General features: G+C 50.3%; 14 non-coding genes across 14 annotated transcripts; all 14 read right to left on the reverse strand.

The window, feature by feature from the left end:
• Nucleotides 1–1,806: 1,806 nt before the first annotated feature.
• Nucleotides 1,807–1,890, reverse strand: Trnal-uaa (transfer RNA leucine (anticodon UAA)). Its single transcript has one exon. It is a non-coding gene; the product is annotated as a tRNA-Leu (tRNA).
• A 1,806-nt stretch (nt 1,891–3,696) lies between these two features.
• On the reverse strand, nt 3,697–3,780 carry Trnal-uaa (transfer RNA leucine (anticodon UAA)). The gene has a single exon. It is a non-coding gene; the product is annotated as a tRNA-Leu (tRNA).
• A 1,807-nt stretch (nt 3,781–5,587) lies between these two features.
• Trnal-uaa (transfer RNA leucine (anticodon UAA)) lies at nt 5,588–5,671 on the reverse strand. Its single transcript has one exon. It is a non-coding gene; the product is annotated as a tRNA-Leu (tRNA).
• Nucleotides 5,672–7,477: 1,806 nt separating this feature from the next.
• Trnal-uaa (transfer RNA leucine (anticodon UAA)) lies at nt 7,478–7,561 on the reverse strand. The gene has a single exon. It is a non-coding gene; the product is annotated as a tRNA-Leu (tRNA).
• A 1,807-nt stretch (nt 7,562–9,368) lies between these two features.
• On the reverse strand, nt 9,369–9,452 carry Trnal-uaa (transfer RNA leucine (anticodon UAA)). Its single transcript has one exon. It is a non-coding gene; the product is annotated as a tRNA-Leu (tRNA).
• Nucleotides 9,453–11,259: 1,807 nt separating this feature from the next.
• Trnal-uaa (transfer RNA leucine (anticodon UAA)) lies at nt 11,260–11,343 on the reverse strand. Its single transcript has one exon. It is a non-coding gene; the product is annotated as a tRNA-Leu (tRNA).
• Nucleotides 11,344–13,150: 1,807 nt separating this feature from the next.
• Nucleotides 13,151–13,234, reverse strand: Trnal-uaa (transfer RNA leucine (anticodon UAA)). The gene has a single exon. It is a non-coding gene; the product is annotated as a tRNA-Leu (tRNA).
• Nucleotides 13,235–15,041: 1,807 nt separating this feature from the next.
• On the reverse strand, nt 15,042–15,125 carry Trnal-uaa (transfer RNA leucine (anticodon UAA)). The gene has a single exon. It is a non-coding gene; the product is annotated as a tRNA-Leu (tRNA).
• A 1,807-nt stretch (nt 15,126–16,932) lies between these two features.
• Trnal-uaa (transfer RNA leucine (anticodon UAA)) lies at nt 16,933–17,016 on the reverse strand. The gene has a single exon. It is a non-coding gene; the product is annotated as a tRNA-Leu (tRNA).
• A 1,807-nt stretch (nt 17,017–18,823) lies between these two features.
• Nucleotides 18,824–18,907, reverse strand: Trnal-uaa (transfer RNA leucine (anticodon UAA)). The gene has a single exon. It is a non-coding gene; the product is annotated as a tRNA-Leu (tRNA).
• A 1,807-nt stretch (nt 18,908–20,714) lies between these two features.
• Trnal-uaa (transfer RNA leucine (anticodon UAA)) lies at nt 20,715–20,798 on the reverse strand. The gene has a single exon. It is a non-coding gene; the product is annotated as a tRNA-Leu (tRNA).
• A 1,807-nt stretch (nt 20,799–22,605) lies between these two features.
• Nucleotides 22,606–22,689, reverse strand: Trnal-uaa (transfer RNA leucine (anticodon UAA)). The gene has a single exon. It is a non-coding gene; the product is annotated as a tRNA-Leu (tRNA).
• A 1,807-nt stretch (nt 22,690–24,496) lies between these two features.
• Nucleotides 24,497–24,580, reverse strand: Trnal-uaa (transfer RNA leucine (anticodon UAA)). The gene has a single exon. It is a non-coding gene; the product is annotated as a tRNA-Leu (tRNA).
• A 1,807-nt stretch (nt 24,581–26,387) lies between these two features.
• Nucleotides 26,388–26,471, reverse strand: Trnal-uaa (transfer RNA leucine (anticodon UAA)). Its single transcript has one exon. It is a non-coding gene; the product is annotated as a tRNA-Leu (tRNA).
• Between the last annotated feature and the right edge of the window lie 127 nt (nt 26,472–26,598).

The raw sequence follows: 26,598 nt of genomic DNA on the forward strand, positions 1-26,598 counted from the left end.
GTGCGAGGCATTCGCTCCAGTGACTTCCATCTCTATCTCAAGAACCTCGCTGCGAAATCTGTTTCTTTTTTGGTAGGATGTAATTATGTCAGTTTTAGAATATTTAAGACACAATGTCAGACGTGGCGTAGGAAACGCACCCTCCCTTTCGGGAGCCAATGTGGCGCGTTGGACCGCTTTCTTCCGTCGTTTCCAGTTTGAACTGTAACTAGCAAAACTGTATTTAGTAATAGTAACATTTTCACATTGATGCAAAGAAAACTAGATATTAACGAACGGCAAATAAGGCCGTTTCCTAGCAACAGCCACGCTGTACATTACGCACTCGTGGGAAGCCAATGAAATACTTCCTGTGAGGCTCAAACTGTCGACCTTCACTTTACAATACTTAGGCACTGCCCCGGTGGGACCGACGCATACATACTGAAACGCCTTTGGATCGTCAGTGGGTACTTCATACTAGAAATTTCATATTCGCCCTGATGTGCATTAAAGGGCAGATTCTTCAGTGAAAGTTCGTTCTGCGCTCAGTTACAGTATATCGCCCTAGCAGCACCAGCAAAACGGGTTCAGATGTGCTCGCCTTCCACTCGGCGTTGAGCGCCTACAGCGAGATTGCCTTCGGCCTCTGGCGCCAGGAGGGAAGGCGACACATCACGGCGCAAGCAGCGCGTAGCAGAGGGCGGTGGTGGTGTGTCGGTCAGCATGGATGCTTCCCAAGTAGCTGGTCCGGGTTCGAAACCCGGACACCGCACGGAAGTTGTCTCCTTTACTCAGGAGAGTGTTTTCAACGCTCGCGATCGTCGAGTTTCCGAACTGTCGTGTTACGAATGGTTTTCCTTCGCCCCTCGTCGCGCTCCGCGTAGGCTAGTGCGGATTGCGATTCACAGCATCGTGTGTCCCCATGTGTCGACTTGTCTCGACTTTGCTCGGCTGACGCGAAAGCTGACGCTTGCAAATGGGCGTATATGTAGAGGACAGGCGCTAGAATCGACTGGGAGAGACCAACTCGACAAACACACAACGGACCCTTTCATTTGACTGTGGCCGCAGCTTCGCGAATTTGGGTACCGAGAGGCAAGAGACGGGTCAGCGTGCTGGACCGTATCATTACCGCGCAGCAACACCGAAAACTAAGGGAAAAGGCAAAATTAAAGAATCCAACAGCACGCAGACATCCTAGTTAGTCACCGAGCCGTGTACTAAGCACGCAAAAATGCTGCTTAACTTCGGTGATCGGACGAGAACCCGTGTCGTCAGCGTGGCACAGAAGTCGGCGAGAACGTTTCCAGACGTGTGGACATCTTAGTCCTTGTACAGATCACTTGAGATTTGCCTGGCAGTCTCTCGCGCTGCCTTTTAGGGAAGCAATATGGAATAGCCCTTGGTGGGACGTAACCCACAGCCTTCCCGTTATTAGCATGACACACTAACTTAGTGAGCTTACTGCCCACGCAATACGGCCGCTTCAGAACTCCAGTACCTGAACCACCGTTTCATCTATCTTTATTAAGGCCCTACGATTCATTTAAACACGTATGTGTTGCTGTTGAGGTTTTCTCGCTGTCGCTTGGAACCCAGAGCCACAACACAACGACAACGGAAACGTCCGTGAGAAGAGCTAAACCTCGACACAGGAAAAGTATGTTCCGCTATTTCTTTCCGACCGCTCGGGCTATCGGACGTGCGACGCCTGCACCGCTGTCACTGTCGTCTCTAGTAAAATCTGCATGGCGTGTTTCTGCGTAATTTACTTGTTCTATAAGATGAAGGGAGTACGTTAGTTTCAGAATGTTCAAAATGCTTTGTCAGATGTGGGGTTCGAACCCAAGTTCCCTTACGGGAACCAGAGCTTAAATCTGGCGCCTTAGACCGCTCGGCCAATCTGACGTGCGAGGCATTCGCTCCAGTGACTTCCATCTCTATCTCAAGAACCTCGCTGCGAAATCTGTTTCTTTTTTGGTAGGATGTAATTATGTCAGTTTTAGAATATTTAAGACACAATGTCAGACGTGGCGTAGGGAACGCACCCTCCCTTTCGGGAGCCAATGTGGCGCGTTGGACCGCTTTCTTCCGTCGTTTCCAGTTTGAACTGTAACTAGCAAAACTGTATTTAGTAATAGTAACATTTTCACATTGATGCAAAGAAAACTAGATATTAACGAACGGCAAATAAGGCCGTTTCCTAGCAACAGCCACGCTGTACATTACGCACTCGTGGGAAGCCAATGAAATACTTCCTGTGAGGCTCAAACTGTCGACCTTCACTTTACAATACTTAGGCACTGCCCCGGTGGGACCGACGCATACATACTGAAACGCCTTTGGATCGTCAGTGGGTACTTCATACTAGAAATTTCATATTCGCCCTGATGTGCATTAAAGGGCAGATTCTTCAGTGAAAGTTCGTTCTGCGCTCAGTTACAGTATATCGCCCTAGCAGCACCAGCAAAACGGGTTCAGATGTGCTCGCCTTCCACTCGGCGTTGAGCGCCTACAGCGAGATTGCCTTCGGCCTCTGGCGCCAGGAGGGAAGGCGACACATCACGGCGCAAGCAGCGCGTAGCAGAGGGCGGTGGTGGTGTGTCGGTCAGCATGGATGCTTCCCAAGTAGCTGGTCCGGGTTCGAAACCCGGACACCGCACGGAAGTTGTCTCCTTTACTCAGGAGAGTGTTTTCAACGCTCGCGATCGTCGAGTTTCCGAACTGTCGTGTTACGAATGGTTTTCCTTCGCCCCTCGTCGCGCTCCGCGTAGGCTAGTGCGGATTGCGATTCACAGCATCGTGTGTCCCCATGTGTCGACTTGTCTCGACTTTGCTCGGCTGACGCGAAAGCTGACGCTTGCAAATGGGCGTATATGTAGAGGACAGGCGCTAGAATCGACTGGGAGAGACCAACTCGACAAACACACAACGGACCCTTTCATTTGACTGTGGCCGCAGCTTCGCGAATTTGGGTACCGAGAGGCAAGAGACGGGTCAGCGTGCTGGACCGTATCATTACCGCGCAGCAACACCGAAAACTAAGGGAAAAGGCAAAATTAAAGAATCCAACAGCACGCAGACATCCTAGTTAGTCACCGAGCCGTGTACTAAGCACGCAAAAATGCTGCTTAACTTCGGTGATCGGACGAGAACCCGTGTCGTCAGCGTGGCACAGAAGTCGGCGAGAACGTTTCCAGACGTGTGGACATCTTAGTCCTTGTACAGATCACTTGAGATTTGCCTGGCAGTCTCTCGCGCTGCCTTTTAGGGAAGCAATATGGAATAGCCCTTGGTGGGACGTAACCCACAGCCTTCCCGTTATTAGCATGACACACTAACTTAGTGAGCTTACTGCCCACGCAATACGGCCGCTTCAGAACTCCAGTACCTGAACCACCGTTTCATCTATCTTTATTAAGGCCCTACGATTCATTTAAACACGTATGTGTTGCTGTTGAGGTTTTCTCGCTGTCGCTTGGAACCCAGAGCCACAACACAACGACAACGGAAACGTCCGTGAGAAGAGCTAAACCTCGACACAGGAAAAGTATGTTCCGCTATTTCTTTCCGACCGCTCGGGCTATCGGACGTGCGACGCCTGCACCGCTGTCACTGTCGTCTCTAGTAAAATCTGCATGGCGTGTTTCTGCGTATTTTACTTGTTCTATAAGATCAAGGAAGTATGTTAGTTTCAGAATGTTCAAAATGCATTGCCAGATGTGGGGTTCGAACCCACGCACCCTTACGGGAACCAGAGCTTAAATCGGGCGCCTTAGACCGCTCGGCCAATCTGACGTGCGAGGCATTCGCTCCAGTGACTTCCATCTCTAGAAATATCTCAAGAACCTCGCTGCGAAATCTGTTTCTTTTTTCGGTAGGATGTAATTATGTCAGTTTTAGAATATTTAAGACACAATGTCAGACGTGGCGTAGGAAACGCACCCTCCCTTTCGGGAGCCAATGTGGCGCGTTGGACCGCTTTCTTCCGTCGTTTCCAGTTTGAACTGTAACTAGCAAAACTGTATTTAGTAATAGTAACATTTTCACATTGATGCAAAGAAAACTAGATATTAACGAGCGGCAAATAAGGCCGTTTCCTAGCAACAGCCACGCTGTACATTACGCACTCGTGGGAAGCCAATGAAATACTTCCTGTGAGGCTCAAACTGTCGACCTTCACTTTACAATACTTAGGCACTGCCCCGGTGGTACCGACGCATACATACTGAAACGCCTTTGGATCGTCAGTGGGTACTTCATATTAGAAATTTCATGTTCGCCCTGATGTGCATTAAAGGGCAGATTCTTCAGTGAAAGTTCGTTCTGCGCTCAGTTACAGTATATCGCCCTAGCAGCACCCCGGGTTCAGATGTGCTCGCCTTCCACTCGGCGTTGAGCGCCTACAGCGAGATTGCCTTCGGCCTCTGGCGCCAGGAGGGAAGGCGACACATCACGGCGCAAGCAGCGCGTAGCAGAGGGCGGTGGTGGTGTGTCGGTCAGCATGGATGCTTCCCAAGTAGCTGGTCCGGGTTCGAAACCCGGACACCGCACGGAAGTTGTCTCCTTTAATCAGGAGAGTGTTTTCAACGCTCGCGATCGTCGAGTTTCCGAACTGTCGTGTTACGAATGGTTTTCCTTCGCCCCTCGTCCCGCTCCGCGTAGGCAAGTGCGGATTGCGATTCACAGCATCGTGTGTCCCCATGTGTCGACTTGTCTCGACTTTGCTCGGCTGACGCGAAAGCTGACGCTTGCAAATGGGCGTATATGTAGAGGACAGGCGCTAGAATCGACTGGGAGAGACCAACTCGACAAACACACAACGGACCCTTTCATTTGACTGTGGCCGCAGCTTCGCGAATTTGGGTACCGAGAGGCAAGAGACGGGTCAGCGTGCTGGACCGTATCATTACCGCGCAGCAACACCGAAAACTAAGGGAAAAGGCAAAATTAAAGAATCCAACAGCACGCAGACATCCTAGTTAGTCACCGAGCCGTGTACTAAGCACGCAAAAATGCTGCTTAACTTCGGTGATCGGACGAGAACCCGTGTCGTCAGCGTGGCACAGAAGTCGGCGAGAACGTTTCCAGACGTGTGGACATCTTAGTCCTTGTACAGATCACTTGAGATTTGCCTGGCAGTCTCTCGCGCTGCCTTTTAGGGAAGCAATATGGAATAGCCCTTGGTGGGACGTAACCCACAGCCTTCCCGTTATTAGCATGACACACTAACTTAGTGAGCTTACTGCCCACGCAATACGGCCGCTTCAGAACTCCAGTACCTGAACCACCGTTTCATCTATCTTTATTAAGGCCCTACGATTCATTTAAACACGTATGTGTTGCTGTTGAGGTTTTCTCGCTGTCGCTTGGAACCCAGAGCCACAACACAACGACAACGGAAACGTCCGTGAGAAGAGCTAAACCTCGACACAGGAAAAGTATGTTCCGCTATTTCTTTCCGACCGCTCGGGCTATCGGACGTGCGACGCCTGCACCGCTGTCACTGTCGTCTCTAGTAAAATCTGCATGGCGTGTTTCTGCGTAATTTACTTGTTCTATAAGATGAAGGGAGTACGTTAGTTTCAGAATGTTCAAAATGCTTTGTCAGATGTGGGGTTCGAACCCAAGTTCCCTTACGGGAACCAGAGCTTAAATCTGGCGCCTTAGACCGCTCGGCCAATCTGACGTGCGAGGCATTCGCTCCAGTGACTTCCATCTCTATCTCAAGAACCTCGCTGCGAAATCTGTTTCTTTTTTGGTAGGATGTAATTATGTCAGTTTTAGAATATTTAAGACACAATGTCAGACGTGGCGTAGGGAACGCACCCTCCCTTTCGGGAGCCAATGTGGCGCGTTGGACCGCTTTCTTCCGTCGTTTCCAGTTTGAACTGTAACTAGCAAAACTGTATTTAGTAATAGTAACATTTTCACATTGATGCAAAGAAAACTAGATATTAACGAACGGCAAATAAGGCCGTTTCCTAGCAACAGCCACGCTGTACATTACGCACTCGTGGGAAGCCAATGAAATACTTCCTGTGAGGCTCAAACTGTCGACCTTCACTTTACAATACTTAGGCACTGCCCCGGTGGGACCGACGCATACATACTGAAACGCCTTTGGATCGTCAGTGGGTACTTCATACTAGAAATTTCATATTCGCCCTGATGTGCATTAAAGGGCAGATTCTTCAGTGAAAGTTCGTTCTGCGCTCAGTTACAGTATATCGCCCTAGCAGCACCAGCAAAACGGGTTCAGATGTGCTCGCCTTCCACTCGGCGTTGAGCGCCTACAGCGAGATTGCCTTCGGCCTCTGGCGCCAGGAGGGAAGGCGACACATCACGGCGCAAGCAGCGCGTAGCAGAGGGCGGTGGTGGTGTGTCGGTCAGCATGGATGCTTCCCAAGTAGCTGGTCCGGGTTCGAAACCCGGACACCGCACGGAAGTTGTCTCCTTTACTCAGGAGAGTGTTTTCAACGCTCGCGATCGTCGAGTTTCCGAACTGTCGTGTTACGAATGGTTTTCCTTCGCCCCTCGTCGCGCTCCGCGTAGGCTAGTGCGGATTGCGATTCACAGCATCGTGTGTCCCCATGTGTCGACTTGTCTCGACTTTGCTCGGCTGACGCGAAAGCTGACGCTTGCAAATGGGCGTATATGTAGAGGACAGGCGCTAGAATCGACTGGGAGAGACCAACTCGACAAACACACAACGGACCCTTTCATTTGACTGTGGCCGCAGCTTCGCGAATTTGGGTACCGAGAGGCAAGAGACGGGTCAGCGTGCTGGACCGTATCATTACCGCGCAGCAACACCGAAAACTAAGGGAAAAGGCAAAATTAAAGAATCCAACAGCACGCAGACATCCTAGTTAGTCACCGAGCCGTGTACTAAGCACGCAAAAATGCTGCTTAACTTCGGTGATCGGACGAGAACCCGTGTCGTCAGCGTGGCACAGAAGTCGGCGAGAACGTTTCCAGACGTGTGGACATCTTAGTCCTTGTACAGATCACTTGAGATTTGCCTGGCAGTCTCTCGCGCTGCCTTTTAGGGAAGCAATATGGAATAGCCCTTGGTGGGACGTAACCCACAGCCTTCCCGTTATTAGCATGACACACTAACTTAGTGAGCTTACTGCCCACGCAATACGGCCGCTTCAGAACTCCAGTACCTGAACCACCGTTTCATCTATCTTTATTAAGGCCCTACGATTCATTTAAACACGTATGTGTTGCTGTTGAGGTTTTCTCGCTGTCGCTTGGAACCCAGAGCCACAACACAACGACAACGGAAACGTCCGTGAGAAGAGCTAAACCTCGACACAGGAAAAGTATGTTCCGCTATTTCTTTCCGACCGCTCGGGCTATCGGACGTGCGACGCCTGCACCGCTGTCACTGTCGTCTCTAGTAAAATCTGCATGGCGTGTTTCTGCGTATTTTACTTGTTCTATAAGATCAAGGAAGTATGTTAGTTTCAGAATGTTCAAAATGCATTGCCAGATGTGGGGTTCGAACCCACGCACCCTTACGGGAACCAGAGCTTAAATCGGGCGCCTTAGACCGCTCGGCCAATCTGACGTGCGAGGCATTCGCTCCAGTGACTTCCATCTCTAGAAATATCTCAAGAACCTCGCTGCGAAATCTGTTTCTTTTTTCGGTAGGATGTAATTATGTCAGTTTTAGAATATTTAAGACACAATGTCAGACGTGGCGTAGGAAACGCACCCTCCCTTTCGGGAGCCAATGTGGCGCGTTGGACCGCTTTCTTCCGTCGTTTCCAGTTTGAACTGTAACTAGCAAAACTGTATTTAGTAATAGTAACATTTTCACATTGATGCAAAGAAAACTAGATATTAACGAGCGGCAAATAAGGCCGTTTCCTAGCAACAGCCACGCTGTACATTACGCACTCGTGGGAAGCCAATGAAATACTTCCTGTGAGGCTCAAACTGTCGACCTTCACTTTACAATACTTAGGCACTGCCCCGGTGGTACCGACGCATACATACTGAAACGCCTTTGGATCGTCAGTGGGTACTTCATATTAGAAATTTCATGTTCGCCCTGATGTGCATTAAAGGGCAGATTCTTCAGTGAAAGTTCGTTCTGCGCTCAGTTACAGTATATCGCCCTAGCAGCACCACGGGTTCAGATGTGCTCGCCTTCCACTCGGCGTTGAGCGCCTACAGCGAGATTGCCTTCGGCCTCTGGCGCCAGGAGGGAAGGCGACACATCACGGCGCAAGCAGCGCGTAGCAGAGGGCGGTGGTGGTGTGTCGGTCAGCATGGATGCTTCCCAAGTAGCTGGTCCGGGTTCGAAACCCGGACACCGCACGGAAGTTGTCTCCTTTAATCAGGAGAGTGTTTTCAACGCTCGCGATCGTCGAGTTTCCGAACTGTCGTGTTACGAATGGTTTTCCTTCGCCCCTCGTCCCGCTCCGCGTAGGCAAGTGCGGATTGCGATTCACAGCATCGTGTGTCCCCATGTGTCGACTTGTCTCGACTTTGCTCGGCTGACGCGAAAGCTGACGCTTGCAAATGGGCGTATATGTAGAGGACAGGCGCTAGAATCGACTGGGAGAGACCAACTCGACAAACACACAACGGACCCTTTCATTTGACTGTGGCCGCAGCTTCGCGAATTTGGGTACCGAGAGGCAAGAGACGGGTCAGCGTGCTGGACCGTATCATTACCGCGCAGCAACACCGAAAACTAAGGGAAAAGGCAAAATTAAAGAATCCAACAGCACGCAGACATCCTAGTTAGTCACCGAGCCGTGTACTAAGCACGCAAAAATGCTGCTTAACTTCGGTGATCGGACGAGAACCCGTGTCGTCAGCGTGGCACAGAAGTCGGCTAGAACGTTTCCAGACGTGTGGACATCTTAGTCCTTGTACAGATCACTTGAGATTTGCCTGGCAGTCTCTCGCGCTGCCTTTTAGGGAAGCAATATGGAATAGCCCTTGGTGGGACGTAACCCACAGCCTTCCCGTTATTAGCATGACACACTAACTTAGTGAGCTTACTGCCCACGCAATACGGCCGCTTCAGAACTCCAGTACCTGAACCACCGTTTCATCTATCTTTATTAAGGCCCTACGATTCATTTAAACACGTATGTGTTGCTGTTGAGGTTTTCTCGCTGTCGCTTGGAACCCAGAGCCACAACACAACGACAACGGAAACGTCCGTGAGAAGAGCTAAACCTCGACACAGGAAAAGTATGTTCCGCTATTTCTTTCCGACCGCTCGGGCTATCGGACGTGCGACGCCTGCACCGCTGTCACTGTCGTCTCTAGTAAAATCTGCATGGCGTGTTTCTGCGTATTTTACTTGTTCTATAAGATCAAGGAAGTATGTTAGTTTCAGAATGTTCAAAATGCATTGCCAGATGTGGGGTTCGAACCCACGCACCCTTACGGGAACCAGAGCTTAAATCGGGCGCCTTAGACCGCTCGGCCAATCTGACGTGCGAGGCATTCGCTCCAGTGACTTCCATCTCTAGAAATATCTCAAGAACCTCGCTGCGAAATCTGTTTCTTTTTTCGGTAGGATGTAATTATGTCAGTTTTAGAATATTTAAGACACAATGTCAGACGTGGCGTAGGAAACGCACCCTCCCTTTCGGGAGCCAATGTGGCGCGTTGGACCGCTTTCTTCCGTCGTTTCCAGTTTGAACTGTAACTAGCAAAACTGTATTTAGTAATAGTAACATTTTCACATTGATGCAAAGAAAACTAGATATTAACGAGCGGCAAATAAGGCCGTTTCCTAGCAACAGCCACGCTGTACATTACGCACTCGTGGGAAGCCAATGAAATACTTCCTGTGAGGCTCAAACTGTCGACCTTCACTTTACAATACTTAGGCACTGCCCCGGTGGTACCGACGCATACATACTGAAACGCCTTTGGATCGTCAGTGGGTACTTCATATTAGAAATTTCATGTTCGCCCTGATGTGCATTAAAGGGCAGATTCTTCAGTGAAAGTTCGTTCTGCGCTCAGTTACAGTATATCGCCCTAGCAGCACCACGGGTTCAGATGTGCTCGCCTTCCACTCGGCGTTGAGCGCCTACAGCGAGATTGCCTTCGGCCTCTGGCGCCAGGAGGGAAGGCGACACATCACGGCGCAAGCAGCGCGTAGCAGAGGGCGGTGGTGGTGTGTCGGTCAGCATGGATGCTTCCCAAGTAGCTGGTCCGGGTTCGAAACCCGGACACCGCACGGAAGTTGTCTCCTTTAATCAGGAGAGTGTTTTCAACGCTCGCGATCGTCGAGTTTCCGAACTGTCGTGTTACGAATGGTTTTCCTTCGCCCCTCGTCCCGCTCCGCGTAGGCAAGTGCGGATTGCGATTCACAGCATCGTGTGTCCCCATGTGTCGACTTGTCTCGACTTTGCTCGGCTGACGCGAAAGCTGACGCTTGCAAATGGGCGTATATGTAGAGGACAGGCGCTAGAATCGACTGGGAGAGACCAACTCGACAAACACACAACGGACCCTTTCATTTGACTGTGGCCGCAGCTTCGCGAATTTGGGTACCGAGAGGCAAGAGACGGGTCAGCGTGCTGGACCGTATCATTACCGCGCAGCAACACCGAAAACTAAGGGAAAAGGCAAAATTAAAGAATCCAACAGCACGCAGACATCCTAGTTAGTCACCGAGCCGTGTACTAAGCACGCAAAAATGCTGCTTAACTTCGGTGATCGGACGAGAACCCGTGTCGTCAGCGTGGCACAGAAGTCGGCTAGAACGTTTCCAGACGTGTGGACATCTTAGTCCTTGTACAGATCACTTGAGATTTGCCTGGCAGTCTCTCGCGCTGCCTTTTAGGGAAGCAATATGGAATAGCCCTTGGTGGGACGTAACCCACAGCCTTCCCGTTATTAGCATGACACACTAACTTAGTGAGCTTACTGCCCACGCAATACGGCCGCTTCAGAACTCCAGTACCTGAACCACCGTTTCATCTATCTTTATTAAGGCCCTACGATTCATTTAAACACGTATGTGTTGCTGTTGAGGTTTTCTCGCTGTCGCTTGGAACCCAGAGCCACAACACAACGACAACGGAAACGTCCGTGAGAAGAGCTAAACCTCGACACAGGAAAAGTATGTTCCGCTATTTCTTTCCGACCGCTCGGGCTATCGGACGTGCGACGCCTGCACCGCTGTCACTGTCGTCTCTAGTAAAATCTGCATGGCGTGTTTCTGCGTATTTTACTTGTTCTATAAGATCAAGGAAGTATGTTAGTTTCAGAATGTTCAAAATGCATTGCCAGATGTGGGGTTCGAACCCACGCTCCCTTACGGGAACCAGAGCTTAAATCGGGCGCCTTAGACCGCTCGGCCAATCTGACGTGCGAGGCATTCGCTCCAGTGACTTCCATCTCTAGAAATATCTCAAGAACCTCGCTGCGAAATCTGTTTCTTTTTTCGGTAGGATGTAATTATGTCAGTTTTAGAATATTTAAGACACAATGTCAGACGTGGCGTAGGAAACGCACCCTCCCTTTCGGGAGCCAATGTGGCGCGTTGGACCGCTTTCTTCCGTCGTTTCCAGTTTGAACTGTAACTAGCAAAACTGTATTTAGTAATAGTAACATTTTCACATTGATGCAAAGAAAACTAGATATTAACGAGCGGCAAATAAGGCCGTTTCCTAGCAACAGCCACGCTGTACATTACGCACTCGTGGGAAGCCAATGAAATACTTCCTGTGAGGCTCAAACTGTCGACCTTCACTTTACAATACTTAGGCACTGCCCCGGTGGTACCGACGCATACATACTGAAACGCCTTTGGATCGTCAGTGGGTACTTCATATTAGAAATTTCATGTTCGCCCTGATGTGCATTAAAGGGCAGATTCTTCAGTGAAAGTTCGTTCTGCGCTCAGTTACAGTATATCGCCCTAGCAGCACCACGGGTTCAGATGTGCTCGCCTTCCACTCGGCGTTGAGCGCCTACAGCGAGATTGCCTTCGGCCTCTGGCGCCAGGAGGGAAGGCGACACATCACGGCGCAAGCAGCGCGTAGCAGAGGGCGGTGGTGGTGTGTCGGTCAGCATGGATGCTTCCCAAGTAGCTGGTCCGGGTTCGAAACCCGGACACCGCACGGAAGTTGTCTCCTTTAATCAGGAGAGTGTTTTCAACGCTCGCGATCGTCGAGTTTCCGAACTGTCGTGTTACGAATGGTTTTCCTTCGCCCCTCGTCCCGCTCCGCGTAGGCAAGTGCGGATTGCGATTCACAGCATCGTGTGTCCCCATGTGTCGACTTGTCTCGACTTTGCTCGGCTGACGCGAAAGCTGACGCTTGCAAATGGGCGTATATGTAGAGGACAGGCGCTAGAATCGACTGGGAGAGACCAACTCGACAAACACACAACGGACCCTTTCATTTGACTGTGGCCGCAGCTTCGCGAATTTGGGTACCGAGAGGCAAGAGACGGGTCAGCGTGCTGGACCGTATCATTACCGCGCAGCAACACCGAAAACTAAGGGAAAAGGCAAAATTAAAGAATCCAACAGCACGCAGACATCCTAGTTAGTCACCGAGCCGTGTACTAAGCACGCAAAAATGCTGCTTAACTTCGGTGATCGGACGAGAACCCGTGTCGTCAGCGTGGCACAGAAGTCGGCTAGAACGTTTCCAGACGTGTGGACATCTTAGTCCTTGTACAGATCACTTGAGATTTGCCTGGCAGTCTCTCGCGCTGCCTTTTAGGGAAGCAATATGGAATAGCCCTTGGTGGGACGTAACCCACAGCCTTCCCGTTATTAGCATGACACACTAACTTAGTGAGCTTACTGCCCACGCAATACGGCCGCTTCAGAACTCCAGTACCTGAACCACCGTTTCATCTATCTTTATTAAGGCCCTACGATTCATTTAAACACGTATGTGTTGCTGTTGAGGTTTTCTCGCTGTCGCTTGGAACCCAGAGCCACAACACAACGACAACGGAAACGTCCGTGAGAAGAGCTAAACCTCGACACAGGAAAAGTATGTTCCGCTATTTCTTTCCGACCGCTCGGGCTATCGGACGTGCGACGCCTGCACCGCTGTCACTGTCGTCTCTAGTAAAATCTGCATGGCGTGTTTCTGCGTATTTTACTTGTTCTATAAGATCAAGGAAGTATGTTAGTTTCAGAATGTTCAAAATGCATTGCCAGATGTGGGGTTCGAACCCACGCTCCCTTACGGGAACCAGAGCTTAAATCGGGCGCCTTACACCGCTCGGCCAATCTGACGTGCGAGGCATTCGCTCCAGTGACTTCCATCTCTAGAAATATCTCAAGAACCTCGCTGCGAAATCTGTTTCTTTTTTCGGTAGGATGTAATTATGTCAGTTTTAGAATATTTAAGACACAATGTCAGACGTGGCGTAGGAAACGCACCCTCCCTTTCGGGAGCCAATGTGGCGCGTTGGACCGCTTTCTTCCGTCGTTTCCAGTTTGAACTGTAACTAGCAAAACTGTATTTAGTAATAGTAACATTTTCACATTGATGCAAAGAAAACTAGATATTAACGAGCGGCAAATAAGGCCGTTTCCTAGCAACAGCCACGCTGTACATTACGCACTCGTGGGAAGCCAATGAAATACTTCCTGTGAGGCTCAAACTGTCGACCTTCACTTTACAATACTTAGGCACTGCCCCGGTGGTACCGACGCATACATACTGAAACGCCTTTGGATCGTCAGTGGGTACTTCATATTAGAAATTTCATGTTCGCCCTGATGTGCATTAAAGGGCAGATTCTTCAGTGAAAGTTCGTTCTGCGCTCAGTTACAGTATATCGCCCTAGCAGCACCACGGGTTCAGATGTGCTCGCCTTCCACTCGGCGTTGAGCGCCTACAGCGAGATTGCCTTCGGCCTCTGGCGCCAGGAGGGAAGGCGACACATCACGGCGCAAGCAGCGCGTAGCAGAGGGCGGTGGTGGTGTGTCGGTCAGCATGGATGCTTCCCAAGTAGCTGGTCCGGGTTCGAAACCCGGACACCGCACGGAAGTTGTCTCCTTTAATCAGGAGAGTGTTTTCAACGCTCGCGATCGTCGAGTTTCCGAACTGTCGTGTTACGAATGGTTTTCCTTCGCCCCTCGTCCCGCTCCGCGTAGGCAAGTGCGGATTCCGATTCACAGCATCGTGTGTCCCCATGTGTCGACTTGTCTCGACTTTGCTCGGCTGACGCGAAAGCTGACGCTTGCAAATGGGCGTATATGTAGAGGACAGGCGCTAGAATCGACTGGGAGAGACCAACTCGACAAACACACAACGGACCCTTTCATTTGACTGTGGCCGCAGCTTCGCGAATTTGGGTACCGAGAGGCAAGAGACGGGTCAGCGTGCTGGACCGTATCATTACCGCGCAGCAACACCGAAAACTAAAGGAAAAAGCAAAATTAAAGAATCCAACAGCACGCAGACATCCTAGTTAGTCACCGAGCCGTGTACTAAGCACGCAAAAATGCTGCTTAACTTCGGTGATCGGACGAGAACCCGTGTCGTCAGCGTGGCACAGAAGTCGGCTAGAACGTTTCCAGACGTGTGGACATCTTAGTCCTTGTACAGATCACTTGAGATTTGCCTGGCAGTCTCTCGCGCTGCCTTTTAGGGAAGCAATATGGAATAGCCCTTGGTGGGACGTAACCCACAGCCTTCCCGTTATTAGCATGACACACTAACTTAGTGAGCTTACTGCCCACGCAATACGGCCGCTTCAGAACTCCAGTACCTGAACCACCGTTTCATCTATCTTTATTAAGGCCCTACGATTCATTTAAACACGTATGTGTTGCTGTTGAGGTTTTCTCGCTGTCGCTTGGAACCCAGAGCCACAACACAACGACAACGGAAACGTCCGTGAGAAGAGCTAAACCTCGACACAGGAAAAGTATGTTCCGCTATTTCTTTCCGACCGCTCGGGCTATCGGACGTGCGACGCCTGCACCGCTGTCACTGTCGTCTCTAGTAAAATCTGCATGGCGTGTTTCTGCGTATTTTACTTGTTCTATAAGATCAAGGAAGTATGTTAGTTTCAGAATGTTCAAAATGCATTGCCAGATGTGGGGTTCGAACCCACGCTCCCTTACGGGAACCAGAGCTTAAATCGGGCGCCTTAGACCGCTCGGCCAATCTGACGTGCGAGGCATTCGCTCCAGTGACTTCCATCTCTAGAAATATCTCAAGAACCTCGCTGCGAAATCTGTTTCTTTTTTCGGTAGGATGTAATTATGTCAGTTTTAGAATATTTAAGACACAATGTCAGACGTGGCGTAGGAAACGCACCCTCCCTTTCGGGAGCCAATGTGGCGCGTTGGACCGCTTTCTTCCGTCGTTTCCAGTTTGAACTGTAACTAGCAAAACTGTATTTAGTAATAGTAACATTTTCACATTGATGCAAAGAAAACTAGATATTAACGAGCGGCAAATAAGGCCGTTTCCTAGCAACAGCCACGCTGTACATTACGCACTCGTGGGAAGCCAATGAAATACTTCCTGTGAGGCTCAAACTGTCGACCTTCACTTTACAATACTTAGGCACTGCCCCGGTGGTACCGACGCATACATACTGAAACGCCTTTGGATCGTCAGTGGGTACTTCATATTAGAAATTTCATGTTCGCCCTGATGTGCATTAAAGGGCAGATTCTTCAGTGAAAGTTCGTTCTGCGCTCAGTTACAGTATATCGCCCTAGCAGCACCACGGGTTCAGATGTGCTCGCCTTCCACTCGGCGTTGAGCGCCTACAGCGAGATTGCCTTCGGCCTCTGGCGCCAGGAGGGAAGGCGACACATCACGGCGCAAGCAGCGCGTAGCAGAGGGCGGTGGTGGTGTGTCGGTCAGCATGGATGCTTCCCAAGTAGCTGGTCCGGGTTCGAAACCCGGACACCGCACGGAAGTTGTCTCCTTTAATCAGGAGAGTGTTTTCAACGCTCGCGATCGTCGAGTTTCCGAACTGTCGTGTTACGAATGGTTTTCCTTCGCCCCTCGTCCCGCTCCGCGTAGGCAAGTGCGGATTGCGATTCACAGCATCGTGTGTCCCCATGTGTCGACTTGTCTCGACTTTGCTCGGCTGACGCGAAAGCTGACGCTTGCAAATGGGCGTATATGTAGAGGACAGGCGCTAGAATCGACTGGGAGAGACCAACTCGACAAACACACAACGGACCCTTTCATTTGACTGTGGCCGCAGCTTCGCGAATTTGGGTACCGAGAGGCAAGAGACGGGTCAGCGTGCTGGACCGTATCATTACCGCGCAGCAACACCGAAAACTAAAGGAAAAAGCAAAATTAAAGAATCCAACAGCACGCAGACATCCTAGTTAGTCACCGAGCCGTGTACTAAGCACGCAAAAATGCTGCTTAACTTCGGTGATCGGACGAGAACCCGTGTCGTCAGCGTGGCACAGAAGTCGGCTAGAACGTTTCCAGACGTGTGGACATCTTAGTCCTTGTACAGATCACTTGAGATTTGCCTGGCAGTCTCTCGCGCTGCCTTTTAGGGAAGCAATATGGAATAGCCCTTGGTGGGACGTAACCCACAGCCTTCCCGTTATTAGCATGACACACTAACTTAGTGAGCTTACTGCCCACGCAATACGGCCGCTTCAGAACTCCAGTACCTGAACCACCGTTTCATCTATCTTTATTAAGGCCCTACGATTCATTTAAACACGTATGTGTTGCTGTTGAGGTTTTCTCGCTGTCGCTTGGAACCCAGAGCCACAACACAACGACAACGGAAACGTCCGTGAGAAGAGCTAAACCTCGACACAGGAAAAGTATGTTCCGCTATTTCTTTCCGACCGCTCGGGCTATCGGACGTGCGACGCCTGCACCGCTGTCACTGTCGTCTCTAGTAAAATCTGCATGGCGTGTTTCTGCGTATTTTACTTGTTCTATAAGATCAAGGAAGTATGTTAGTTTCAGAATGTTCAAAATGCATTGCCAGATGTGGGGTTCGAACCCACGCTCCCTTACGGGAACCAGAGCTTAAATCGGGCGCCTTAGACCGCTCGGCCAATCTGACGTGCGAGGCATTCGCTCCAGTGACTTCCATCTCTAGAAATATCTCAAGAACCTCGCTGCGAAATCTGTTTCTTTTTTCGGTAGGATGTAATTATGTCAGTTTTAGAATATTTAAGACACAATGTCAGACGTGGCGTAGGAAACGCACCCTCCCTTTCGGGAGCCAATGTGGCGCGTTGGACCGCTTTCTTCCGTCGTTTCCAGTTTGAACTGTAACTAGCAAAACTGTATTTAGTAATAGTAACATTTTCACATTGATGCAAAGAAAACTAGATATTAACGAGCGGCAAATAAGGCCGTTTCCTAGCAACAGCCACGCTGTACATTACGCACTCGTGGGAAGCCAATGAAATACTTCCTGTGAGGCTCAAACTGTCGACCTTCACTTTACAATACTTAGGCACTGCCCCGGTGGTACCGACGCATACATACTGAAACGCCTTTGGATCGTCAGTGGGTACTTCATATTAGAAATTTCATGTTCGCCCTGATGTGCATTAAAGGGCAGATTCTTCAGTGAAAGTTCGTTCTGCGCTCAGTTACAGTATATCGCCCTAGCAGCACCACGGGTTCAGATGTGCTCGCCTTCCACTCGGCGTTGAGCGCCTACAGCGAGATTGCCTTCGGCCTCTGGCGCCAGGAGGGAAGGCGACACATCACGGCGCAAGCAGCGCGTAGCAGAGGGCGGTGGTGGTGTGTCGGTCAGCATGGATGCTTCCCAAGTAGCTGGTCCGGGTTCGAAACCCGGACACCGCACGGAAGTTGTCTCCTTTAATCAGGAGAGTGTTTTCAACGCTCGCGATCGTCGAGTTTCCGAACTGTCGTGTTACGAATGGTTTTCCTTCGCCCCTCGTCCCGCTCCGCGTAGGCAAGTGCGGATTCCGATTCACAGCATCGTGTGTCCCCATGTGTCGACTTGTCTCGACTTTGCTCGGCTGACGCGAAAGCTGACGCTTGCAAATGGGCGTATATGTAGAGGACAGGCGCTAGAATCGACTGGGAGAGACCAACTCGACAAACACACAACGGACCCTTTCATTTGACTGTGGCCGCAGCTTCGCGAATTTGGGTACCGAGAGGCAAGAGACGGGTCAGCGTGCTGGACCGTATCATTACCGCGCAGCAACACCGAAAACTAAAGGAAAAAGCAAAATTAAAGAATCCAACAGCACGCAGACATCCTAGTTAGTCACCGAGCCGTGTACTAAGCACGCAAAAATGCTGCTTAACTTCGGTGATCGGACGAGAACCCGTGTCGTCAGCGTGGCACAGAAGTCGGCTAGAACGTTTCCAGACGTGTGGACATCTTAGTCCTTGTACAGATCACTTGAGATTTGCCTGGCAGTCTCTCGCGCTGCCTTTTAGGGAAGCAATATGGAATAGCCCTTGGTGGGACGTAACCCACAGCCTTCCCGTTATTAGCATGACACACTAACTTAGTGAGCTTACTGCCCACGCAATACGGCCGCTTCAGAACTCCAGTACCTGAACCACCGTTTCATCTATCTTTATTAAGGCCCTACGATTCATTTAAACACGTATGTGTTGCTGTTGAGGTTTTCTCGCTGTCGCTTGGAACCCAGAGCCACAACACAACGACAACGGAAACGTCCGTGAGAAGAGCTAAACCTCGACACAGGAAAAGTATGTTCCGCTATTTCTTTCCGACCGCTCGGGCTATCGGACGTGCGACGCCTGCACCGCTGTCACTGTCGTCTCTAGTAAAATCTGCATGGCGTGTTTCTGCGTATTTTACTTGTTCTATAAGATCAAGGAAGTATGTTAGTTTCAGAATGTTCAAAATGCATTGCCAGATGTGGGGTTCGAACCCACGCTCCCTTACGGGAACCAGAGCTTAAATCGGGCGCCTTAGACCGCTCGGCCAATCTGACGTGCGAGGCATTCGCTCCAGTGACTTCCATCTCTAGAAATATCTCAAGAACCTCGCTGCGAAATCTGTTTCTTTTTTCGGTAGGATGTAATTATGTCAGTTTTAGAATATTTAAGACACAATGTCAGACGTGGCGTAGGAAACGCACCCTCCCTTTCGGGAGCCAATGTGGCGCGTTGGACCGCTTTCTTCCGTCGTTTCCAGTTTGAACTGTAACTAGCAAAACTGTATTTAGTAATAGTAACATTTTCACATTGATGCAAAGAAAACTAGATATTAACGAGCGGCAAATAAGGCCGTTTCCTAGCAACAGCCACGCTGTACATTACGCACTCGTGGGAAGCCAATGAAATACTTCCTGTGAGGCTCAAACTGTCGACCTTCACTTTACAATACTTAGGCACTGCCCCGGTGGTACCGACGCATACATACTGAAACGCCTTTGGATCGTCAGTGGGTACTTCATATTAGAAATTTCATGTTCGCCCTGATGTGCATTAAAGGGCAGATTCTTCAGTGAAAGTTCGTTCTGCGCTCAGTTACAGTATATCGCCCTAGCAGCACCACGGGTTCAGATGTGCTCGCCTTCCACTCGGCGTTGAGCGCCTACAGCGAGATTGCCTTCGGCCTCTGGCGCCAGGAGGGAAGGCGACACATCACGGCGCAAGCAGCGCGTAGCAGAGGGCGGTGGTGGTGTGTCGGTCAGCATGGATGCTTCCCAAGTAGCTGGTCCGGGTTCGAAACCCGGACACCGCACGGAAGTTGTCTCCTTTAATCAGGAGAGTGTTTTCAACGCTCGCGATCGTCGAGTTTCCGAACTGTCGTGTTACGAATGGTTTTCCTTCGCCCCTCGTCCCGCTCCGCGTAGGCAAGTGCGGATTGCGATTCACAGCATCGTGTGTCCCCATGTGTCGACTTGTCTCGACTTTGCTCGGCTGACGCGAAAGCTGACGCTTGCAAATGGGCGTATATGTAGAGGACAGGCGCTAGAATCGACTGGGAGAGACCAACTCGACAAACACACAACGGACCCTTTCATTTGACTGTGGCCGCAGCTTCGCGAATTTGGGTACCGAGAGGCAAGAGACGGGTCAGCGTGCTGGACCGTATCATTACCGCGCAGCAACACCGAAAACTAAAGGAAAAAGCAAAATTAAAGAATCCAACAGCACGCAGACATCCTAGTTAGTCACCGAGCCGTGTACTAAGCACGCAAAAATGCTGCTTAACTTCGGTGATCGGACGAGAACCCGTGTCGTCAGCGTGGCACAGAAGTCGGCTAGAACGTTTCCAGACGTGTGGACATCTTAGTCCTTGTACAGATCACTTGAGATTTGCCTGGCAGTCTCTCGCGCTGCCTTTTAGGGAAGCAATATGGAATAGCCCTTGGTGGGACGTAACCCACAGCCTTCCCGTTATTAGCATGACACACTAACTTAGTGAGCTTACTGCCCACGCAATACGGCCGCTTCAGAACTCCAGTACCTGAACCACCGTTTCATCTATCTTTATTAAGGCCCTACGATTCATTTAAACACGTATGTGTTGCTGTTGAGGTTTTCTCGCTGTCGCTTGGAACCCAGAGCCACAACACAACGACAACGGAAACGTCCGTGAGAAGAGCTAAACCTCGACACAGGAAAAGTATGTTCCGCTATTTCTTTCCGACCGCTCGGGCTATCGGACGTGCGACGCCTGCACCGCTGTCACTGTCGTCTCTAGTAAAATCTGCATGGCGTGTTTCTGCGTATTTTACTTGTTCTATAAGATCAAGGAAGTATGTTAGTTTCAGAATGTTCAAAATGCATTGCCAGATGTGGGGTTCGAACCCACGCTCCCTTACGGGAACCAGAGCTTAAATCGGGCGCCTTAGACCGCTCGGCCAATCTGACGTGCGAGGCATTCGCTCCAGTGACTTCCATCTCTAGAAATATCTCAAGAACCTCGCTGCGAAATCTGTTTCTTTTTTCGGTAGGATGTAATTATGTCAGTTTTAGAATATTTAAGACACAATGTCAGACGTGGCGTAGGAAACGCACCCTCCCTTTCGGGAGCCAATGTGGCGCGTTGGACCGCTTTCTTCCGTCGTTTCCAGTTTGAACTGTAACTAGCAAAACTGTATTTAGTAATAGTAACATTTTCACATTGATGCAAAGAAAACTAGATATTAACGAGCGGCAAATAAGGCCGTTTCCTAGCAACAGCCACGCTGTACATTACGCACTCGTGGGAAGCCAATGAAATACTTCCTGTGAGGCTCAAACTGTCGACCTTCACTTTACAATACTTAGGCACTGCCCCGGTGGTACCGACGCATACATACTGAAACGCCTTTGGATCGTCAGTGGGTACTTCATATTAGAAATTTCATGTTCGCCCTGATGTGCATTAAAGGGCAGATTCTTCAGTGAAAGTTCGTTCTGCGCTCAGTTACAGTATATCGCCCTAGCAGCACCACGGGTTCAGATGTGCTCGCCTTCCACTCGGCGTTGAGCGCCTACAGCGAGATTGCCTTCGGCCTCTGGCGCCAGGAGGGAAGGCGACACATCACGGCGCAAGCAGCGCGTAGCAGAGGGCGGTGGTGGTGTGTCGGTCAGCATGGATGCTTCCCAAGTAGCTGGTCCGGGTTCGAAACCCGGACACCGCACGGAAGTTGTCTCCTTTAATCAGGAGAGTGTTTTCAACGCTCGCGATCGTCGAGTTTCCGAACTGTCGTGTTACGAATGGTTTTCCTTCGCCCCTCGTCCCGCTCCGCGTAGGCAAGTGCGGATTGCGATTCACAGCATCGTGTGTCCCCATGTGTCGACTTGTCTCGACTTTGCTCGGCTGACGCGAAAGCTGACGCTTGCAAATGGGCGTATATGTAGAGGACAGGCGCTAGAATCGACTGGGAGAGACCAACTCGACAAACACACAACGGACCCTTTCATTTGACTGTGGCCGCAGCTTCGCGAATTTGGGTACCGAGAGGCAAGAGACGGGTCAGCGTGCTGGACCGTATCATTACCGCGCAGCAACACCGAAAACTAAAGGAAAAAGCAAAATTAAAGAATCCAACAGCACGCAGACATCCTAGTTAGTCACCGAGCCGTGTACTAAGCACGCAAAAATGCTGCTTAACTTCGGTGATCGGACGAGAACCCGTGTCGTCAGCGTGGCACAGAAGTCGGCTAGAACGTTTCCAGACGTGTGGACATCTTAGTCCTTGTACAGATCACTTGAGATTTGCCTGGCAGTCTCTCGCGCTGCCTTTTAGGGAAGCAATATGGAATAGCCCTTGGTGGGACGTAACCCACAGCCTTCCCGTTATTAGCATGACACACTAACTTAGTGAGCTTACTGCCCACGCAATACGGCCGCTTCAGAACTCCAGTACCTGAACCACCGTTTCATCTATCTTTATTAAGGCCCTACGATTCATTTAAACACGTATGTGTTGCTGTTGAGGTTTTCTCGCTGTCGCTTGGAACCCAGAGCCACAACACAACGACAACGGAAACGTCCGTGAGAAGAGCTAAACCTCGACACAGGAAAAGTATGTTCCGCTATTTCTTTCCGACCGCTCGGGCTATCGGACGTGCGACGCCTGCACCGCTGTCACTGTCGTCTCTAGTAAAATCTGCATGGCGTGTTTCTGCGTATTTTACTTGTTCTATAAGATCAAGGAAGTATGTTAGTTTCAGAATGTTCAAAATGCATTGCCAGATGTGGGGTTCGAACCCACGCTTCCTTACGGGAACCAGAGCTTAAATCGGGCGCCTTAGACCGCTCGGCCAATCTGACGTGCGAGGCATTCGCTCCAGTGACTTCCATCTCTAGAAATATCTCAAGAACCTCGCTGCGAAATCTGTTTCTTTTTTCGGTAGGATGTAATTATGTCAGTTTTAGAATATTTAAGACACAATGTCAGACGTGGCGTAGGAAACGCACCCTCCCTTTCGGGAGCCAATGTGGCGCGTTGGACCGCTTTCTTCCGTCGTTTCCAGTTTGAACTGTAACTAGCAAAACTGTATTTAGTAATAGTAACATTTTCACATTGATGCAAAGAAAACTAGATATTAACGAGCGGCAAATAAGGCCGTTTCCTAGCAACAGCCACGCTGTACATTACGCACTCGTGGGAAGCCAATGAAATACTTCCTGTGAGGCTCAAACTGTCGACCTTCACTTTACAATACTTAGGCACTGCCCCGGTGGTACCGACGCATACATACTGAAACGCCTTTGGATCGTCAGTGGGTACTTCATATTAGAAATTTCATGTTCGCCCTGATGTGCATTAAAGGGCAGATTCTTCAGTGAAAGTTCGTTCTGCGCTCAGTTACAGTATATCGCCCTAGCAGCACCACGGGTTCAGATGTGCTCGCCTTCCACTCGGCGTTGAGCGCCTACAGCGAGATTGCCTTCGGCCTCTGGCGCCAGGAGGGAAGGCGACACATCACGGCGCAAGCAGCGCGTAGCAGAGGGCGGTGGTGGTGTGTCGGTCAGCATGGATGCTTCCCAAGTAGCTGGTCCGGGTTCGAAACCCGGACACCGCACGGAAGTTGTCTCCTTTAATCAGGAGAGTGTTTTCAACGCTCGCGATCGTCGAGTTTCCGAACTGTCGTGTTACGAATGGTTTTCCTTCGCCCCTCGTCCCGCTCCGCGTAGGCAAGTGCGGATTGCGATTCACAGCATCGTGTGTCCCCATGTGTCGACTTGTCTCGACTTTGCTCGGCTGACGCGAAAGCTGACGCTTGCAAATGGGCGTATATGTAGAGGACAGGCGCTAGAATCGACTGGGAGAGACCAACTCGACAAACACACAACGGACCCTTTCATTTGACTGTGGCCGCAGCTTCGCGAATTTGGGTACCGAGAGGCAAGAGACGGGTCAGCGTGCTGGACCGTATCATTACCGCGCAGCAACACCGAAAACTAAAGGAAAAAGCAAAATTAAAGAATCCAACAGCACGCAGACATCCTAGTTAGTCACCGAGCCGTGTACTAAGCACGCAAAAATGCTGCTTAACTTCGGTGATCGGACGAGAACCCGTGTCGTCAGCGTGGCACAGAAGTCGGCTAGAACGTTTCCAGACGTGTGGACATCTTAGTCCTTGTACAGATCACTTGAGATTTGCCTGGCAGTCTCTCGCGCTGCCTTTTAGGGAAGCAATATGGAATAGCCCTTGGTGGGACGTAACCCACAGCCTTCCCGTTATTAGCATGACACACTAACTTAGTGAGCTTACTGCCCACGCAATACGGCCGCTTCAGAACTCCAGTACCTGAACCACCGTTTCATCTATCTTTATTAAGGCCCTACGATTCATTTAAACACGTATGTGTTGCTGTTGAGGTTTTCTCGCTGTCGCTTGGAACCCAGAGCCACAACACAACGACAACGGAAACGTCCGTGAGAAGAGCTAAACCTCGACACAGGAAAAGTATGTTCCGCTATTTCTTTCCGACCGCTCGGGCTATCGGACGTGCGACGCCTGCACCGCTGTCACTGTCGTCTCTAGTAAAATCTGCATGGCGTGTTTCTGCGTATTTTACTTGTTCTATAAGATCAAGGAAGTATGTTAGTTTCAGAATGTTCAAAATGCATTGCCAGATGTGGGGTTCGAACCCACGCTTCCTTACGGGAACCAGAGCTTAAATCGGGCGCCTTAGACCGCTCGGCCAATCTGACGTGCGAGGCATTCGCTCCAGTGACTTCCATCTCTAGAAATATCTCAAGAACCTCGCTGCGAAATCTGTTTCTTTTTTCGGTAGGATGTAATTATGTCAGTTTTAGAATATTTAAGACACAATGTCAGACGTGGCGTAGGAAACGCACCCTCCCTTTCGGGAGCCAATGTGGCGCGTTGGACCGCTTTCTTCCGTCGTTTCCAGTTTGAACTGTAACTAGCAAAACTGTATTTAGTAATAGTAACATTTTCACATTGATGCAAAGAAAACTAGATATTAACGAGCGGCAAATAAGGCCGTTTCCTAGCAACAGCCACGCTGTACATTACGCACTCGTGGGAAGCCAATGAAATACTTCCTGTGAGGCTCAAACTGTCGACCTTCACTTTACAATACTTAGGCACTGCCCCGGTGGTACCGACGCATACATACTGAAACGCCTTTGGATCGTCAGTGGGTACTTCATATTAGAAATTTCATGTTCGCCCTGATGTGCATTAAAGGGCAGATTCTTCAGTGAAAGTTCGTTCTGCGCTCAGTTACAGTATATCGCCCTAGCAGCACCACGGGTTCAGATGTGCTCGCCTTCCACTCGGCGTTGAGCGCCTACAGCGAGATTGCCTTCGGCCTCTGGCGCCAGGAGGGAAGGCGACACATCACGGCGCAAGCAGCGCGTAGCAGAGGGCGGTGGTGGTGTGTCGGTCAGCATGGATGCTTCCCAAGTAGCTGGTCCGGGTTCGAAACCCGGACACCGCACGGAAGTTGTCTCCTTTAATCAGGAGAGTGTTTTCAACGCTCGCGATCGTCGAGTTTCCGAACTGTCGTGTTACGAATGGTTTTCCTTCGCCCCTCGTCCCGCTCCGCGTAGGCAAGTGCGGATTGCGATTCACAGCATCGTGTGTCCCCATGTGTCGACTTGTCTCGACTTTGCTCGGCTGACGCGAAAGCTGACGCTTGCAAATGGGCGTATATGTAGAGGACAGGCGCTAGAATCGACTGGGAGAGACCAACTCGACAAACACACAACGGACCCTTTCATTTGACTGTGGCCGCAGCTTCGCGAATTTGGGTACCGAGAGGCAAGAGACGGGTCAGCGTGCTGGACCGTATCATTACCGCGCAGCAACACCGAAAACTAAAGGAAAAAGCAAAATTAAAGAATCCAACAGCACGCAGACATCCTAGTTAGTCACCGAGCCGTGTACTAAGCACGCAAAAATGCTGCTTAACTTCGGTGATCGGACGAGAACCCGTGTCGTCAGCGTGGCACAGAAGTCGGCTAGAACGTTTCCAGACGTGTGGACATCTTAGTCCTTGTACAGATCACTTGAGATTTGCCTGGCAGTCTCTCGCGCTGCCTTTTAGGGAAGCAATATGGAATAGCCCTTGGTGGGACGTAACCCACAGCCTTCCCGTTATTAGCATGACACACTAACTTAGTGAGCTTACTGCCCACGCAATACGGCCGCTTCAGAACTCCAGTACCTGAACCACCGTTTCATCTATCTTTATTAAGGCCCTACGATTCATTTAAACACGTATGTGTTGCTGTTGAGGTTTTCTCGCTGTCGCTTGGAACCCAGAGCCACAACACAACGACAACGGAAACGTCCGTGAGAAGAGCTAAACCTCGACACAGGAAAAGTATGTTCCGCTATTTCTTTCCGACCGCTCGGGCTATCGGACGTGCGACGCCTGCACCGCTGTCACTGTCGTCTCTAGTAAAATCTGCATGGCGTGTTTCTGCGTATTTTACTTGTTCTATAAGATCAAGGAAGTATGTTAGTTTCAGAATGTTCAAAATGCATTGCCAGATGTGGGGTTCGAACCCACGCTCCCTTACGGGAACCAGAGCTTAAATCGGGCGCCTTAGACCGCTCGGCCAATCTGACGTGCGAGGCATTCGCTCCAGTGACTTCCATCTCTAGAAATATCTCAAGAACCTCGCTGCGAAATCTGTTTCTTTTTTCGGTAGGATGTAATTATGTCAGTTTTAGAATATTTAAGACACAATGTCAG

This window comes from Schistocerca cancellata, unplaced genomic scaffold (genome assembly GCF_023864275.1).
Source record: "Schistocerca cancellata isolate TAMUIC-IGC-003103 unplaced genomic scaffold, iqSchCanc2.1 HiC_scaffold_316, whole genome shotgun sequence".
Lineage (NCBI taxonomy): Eukaryota > Metazoa > Arthropoda > Insecta > Orthoptera > Acrididae > Schistocerca > Schistocerca cancellata.